This window comes from Sander lucioperca, chromosome 5, assembly GCF_008315115.2.
Source record: "Sander lucioperca isolate FBNREF2018 chromosome 5, SLUC_FBN_1.2, whole genome shotgun sequence".
Taxonomy (NCBI): Eukaryota; Metazoa; Chordata; class Actinopteri; order Perciformes; family Percidae; genus Sander; species Sander lucioperca.
The window spans coordinates 3,775,114-3,780,279 of NC_050177.1; positions in this window are offsets into that span (position 1 = coordinate 3,775,114).

Below are 5,166 nucleotides of genomic sequence, written 5' to 3' on the forward strand. Positions count from 1 at the left end.
AAACAACTCGGCATATAATCTCATAGTTGTATTTAAACTTTAAATTTGGTTCAAAGACCCTTGGCTAGAGATGGAAATAAAGGCGTACCACGGAGGCCACGTGGAATAAGCCAGAAGTCAGGGTTAGGGTTAGGGGTTAGGGTTAGGGTTAGGGGGTTAGGGTTAGGGTTAGGGTTAGGGTTATGGTCCCGCAACCAGAGGTTGGGACATCCCCCATTCAAAGTCAATCACAAGTTGGGTCAAAAAAACGACCTTGGTACTCCACAGAATTACACCATGAAACCCAATGGGGCCCAACTGCCAACAACTCTGTAGACCCAACATAGAAAAATCCAACTTCTCCGGCGATTTTCGCCACCAGGTGGCGCCAGAGAGCAAAAATTAGAGCCAATAGAACCGTTCGAAACCAACTTTTCAGTGCAGGACCCTCAAAAAACTACTTTTTATGTATTCATAATGCATATTAATATAAATATCATAATCATAACTTCAAAGGGCCGCCACACCCCCCCCCACCCCTCCCAGACCCCCCAGGAGGACCCCAGGGGCCCAACTTGTCAGTGTGGGACCCTCACAAAATAACTTTTTTATGTTTTATAATAAATATAATATAGATATAATAATCATAACTATAAACGCCCCCCCCACCCCCCTCACCCCCCCAGACCCCCCCCAGACCCCCCAGGAGGACCCCAGGGGCCCAACTTGTCAGTGTGGGACCCTCACAAAATAACTTTTTTATGTTTTATAATAAATATAATATAGATATAATAATCATAACTATAAACGGCCCCCACCCCCCCCCGAGCCCCCCCCAGACCCCCCAGGAGGACCCCAGGGGCCCAACTCTTCAGTGTGGGTCCCTCACCAAATAACCTTGGACTGTATACATAACACATATAATATTGTACTAATCATAACTTCAACGGACCCCCACCACCCCAGAGGAGGCCCCCAGGGGCCGACTGCACCAAACTTGTCAGTGTAGGTCTCTCCATTACTTCAAAAGGGGCCCCAGGAGGCCCCCAGGTGCCCTAATGAGTCCCGTCGTGACCGACTGCAACAAACTTGTCAGCGTAGGTCTCTCCAATGATGACTTCAAGGGGGGCCCCGGGATGCCCCCAGGGGCCGACTGCACCAAACTTGTCAGTGTAGGTCTCTCCATTACTTCAAAGGGGGCCCCAGGAGGCCCCCAGGTGCCCTAATGAGTCCCGTCGAGACCGACTGCAACAAACTTGTCAGCGTAGGTCTCTCCAATGATGACTTCAAGGGGGGCCCCGGGATGCCCCCAGGGGCCGACTGCACCAAACTTGTCAGTGTAGGTCTCTCCATTACTTCAAAGGGGGCCCCAGGAGGCCCCCAGGTGCCCTAATGAGTCCCGTTGTGACCGACTGCAACAAACTTGTCAGCGTAGGTCTCTCCAATGATGACTTCAAGGGGGGCCCCGGGATGCCCCCAGGGGCCGACTGCTCCAAACTTGTCAGTGTAGGTCTCTCCATTACTTCAAGGGGGGCCCTAATGAGTCCCGACGTGACCGACTGCACAAAAATTGTCAGCGTAGGTCTCTCCAATAATAACTTCAAGGGGCCCCCCCCAACACACCCCTCCAAGACCCCGAGGAGGCCCCTGGGGGCCCTACTGCACCCAACTTGTCAGTGTGGGTCCCTCACGAAATAACTTTGGACTGTATACATAACACATACAATATTATACTAATCATAACTTCAAAGGGCCCCCCCCACCCTCCCCACCCCACCCAGGAGGCCCCCGGGGGCCCTACTGCACCCAACTTGTCAGTGTGGGTCCCTCACAATTTAACCTTTTGACTGTATACATAACACATGTAATATTATACTAATCATAACTTCAAAGGGCCCCCACCACCCCAGAGGAGGCCCCCAGGGGCCGACTGCACCAAACTTGTCAGTGTAGGTCTCTCCATTACTTCAAGGGGGGCCCTAATGAGTTCCCCCGTGACCGACTGCACCAAAATTGTCAGCGTAGGTCTCTCCAATAATAGCTTCAAAGGGCCCACCCCAACCCACCACTCCAAGCCCCCGAGGAGGCCCCTGGGGGCCCTTCTGCACCCAACTTGTCAGTGTGGGTCCCTCACGAAATAACTTTGGACTGTATACATAACACATATAATATTATACTAATCATAACTTCAAAGGGCCCCCCCCACCCTCCCCACCCCTCCCAGGAGGCCCCCGGGGGCCCTACTGCACCCAATTTGTCAGTGTGGGTCCCTCACAATTTAACCTTTTGTCTGTATACATAACACATGTAATATTATACTAATCATAACTTCAAAGGGCCCCCACCACCCCAGAGGAGGCCCCCAGGGGCCGACTGCACCAAACTTGTCAGTGTAGGTCTCTCCATTACTTCAAGGGGGGCCCTAATGAGTCCCGACGTGACCGACTGCACCAAAATTGTCAGCGTAGGTCTCTCCAATAATAACTTCAAGGGGCCCCCCCCAAAACACCCCTCCAAGCCCCCGAGGAGGCCCCTGGGGGCCCTACTGCACCCAACTTGTCAGTGTGGGTCCCTCACGAAATAACTTTGGACTGTATACATAACACATATAATATTATACTAATCATAACTTCAAAGGGCCCCCCCCACCCTCCCCACCCCTCCCAGGAGGCCCCCGGGGGCCCTACTGCACCCAATTTGTCAGTGTGGGTCCCTCACAATTTAACCTTTTGTCTGTATACATAACACATGTAATATTATACTAATCATAACTTCAAAGGGCCCCCACCACCCCAGAGGAGGCCCCCAGGGGCCGACTGCACCAAACTTGTCAGTGTAGGTCTCTCCATTACTTCAAGGGGGGCCCTAATGAGTCCCGACGTGACCGACTGCACCAAAATTGTCAGCGTAGGTCTCTCCAATAATAACTTCAAGGGCCCCCCCCCAACACACCCCTCCAAGCCCCCGAGGAGGCCCCTGGGGGCCCTACTGCACCCAACTTGTCAGTGTGGGTCCCTCACGAAATAACTTTGGACTGTATACTTAACACATACAATATTATACTAATCATAACTTCAAAGGGCCCCCCCCACCCTCCCCACCCCACCCAGGAGGCCCCCGGGGGCCCTACTGCACCCAACTTGTCAGTGTGGGTCCCTCACAATTTAACCTTTTGACTGTATACATAACACATGTAATATTATACTAATCATAACTTCAAAGGGCCCCCACCACCCCAGAGGAGGCCCCCAGGGGCCGACTGCACCAAACTTGTCAGTGTAGGTCTCTCCATTACTTCAAGGGGGGCCCTAATGAGTCCCGACGTGACCGACTGCACCAAACTTGTCAGTGTAGGTCTCTCCAATAATAACTTCAAAGCTTGAAAACACGCTGAATTTGTTTTTTTCATTTATTTATTTATTCATTTATTTGGGACAGTGCACATTTATGAGCAATCTAACATTTCTGTAAATGAGCCAAGGTTATAGCATGAATGCAAATCTTCACCTCTAGTCCCGAGGCAGGAAAGCAACAACATACAAGATAATGCAACACAAAAGAATATGACAATATACAATATCAAACAAGAAACACATTAGCACATATTCAGGCACGTTACATTACATCAATAAGATTAGGGAAAATGATGACATGACTGGGAACTTTTAAGAAGTTGTTTAAGGTGCTTTTTAAATGTGCAGTAATTTGGACATACCCTAATGTTTGTTGGGATGCTGTTCCAAAAATGACCTCGTCTGATAGACACAACAGTTTGTCCAAAGGTAGTTTTTCTACGCGTGATCTCTATATCTCCTCTAAATGAAGCTTTGGTACAATAACGTCTGTCACAGACCGTGCCAGGCCCTCCTCGACGCAACGGGCCCGGGTTCGTATCCGCCCATGTTCAATTAACAAAGGCTTGAAAACACACCGAATAGAGCCAGGCGCTCCTCTGGCCCGCTGCCTTCTGCCGAGTGTTATTCCAACTCTCTCTCTCTTTCTCCCCTGGGCACTACGAGGTTGGGGGGGTGATATTCGGGGTCCCACGGCCTCCGCGAGCCTCCCGGACAAACTTTGAAGCCGACTGAAGCTGAAATTACCGGTTCTTACAAGAAAGGGTCTCGCACCCACGAGTTGGATTCAGTCTTCTTTATAGTCTGAGCCCACAAGAGGGCGCTCTCTATTCAATTAATAAAGGCTTGAAAACACACCGAATAGAGCCAGGCGCTCCTCTGGCCCGCTGCCTTCTGCCGAGTGTTATTGCAACTCTCTCTCTCTTTCTCCCATGGGCACTACGAGGTTGGGGGGGTGATATTCGGGGTCCCACGGCCTCCGCGAGCCTCCTGGACAAACTTTGAAGCCGACTGAAGCTGAAATTACCGGTTCTTACAAGAAAGGGTCTCGCACCCACTAGTTGGATTCAGTCTTCTTTATAGTCTGAGCCCACAAGAGGGCGCTCTCTATTCAATTAACAAAGGCTTGAAAACACACCGAATAGAGCCAGGCGCTCCTCTGGCCCGCTGCCTTCTGCCGAGTGTTATTCCAACTCTCTCTCTCTTTCTTCCCTTGGCACTACGAGGTTGGGGGGGTGATATTCGGGGTCCCACGGCCTCCGCGAGCCTCCCGGACAAACTTTGAAGCCGACTGAAGCTGAAATTACCGGTTCTTACAAGAAAGGGTCTCGCACCCACGAGTTGGATTCAGTCTTCTTTATAGTCTGAGCCCACAAGAGGGCGCTCTCTATTCAATTAACAAAGGCTTGAAAACACACCGAATAGAGCCAGGCGCTCCTCTGGCCCGCTGCCTTCTGCCGAGTGTTATTCCAACTCTCTCTCTCTTTCTCCCCTGGGCACTACGAGGTTGGGGGGGTGATATTCGGGTCCCACGGCCTCCGCGAGCCTCCCGGACAAACTTTGAAGCCGACTGAAGCTGAAATTACCGGTTCTTACAAGAAAGGGTCTCGCACCCACGAGTTGGATTCCGTCTTCTTTATAGTCTGAGCCCACAAGAGGGCGCTCTCTATTCAATTAACAAAGGCTTGAAAACACACCGAATAGCGCCAGGCGCTCCTCTGGCCCACTGCCTTCTGCCGAGTGTTATTCCAACTCTCTCTCTGTCTCCCCTGGCTGCTACGAGGTTGGGGGGGTGATATTCGGGGTCCCACAGATTCCGCGAGCCTCCCGGACA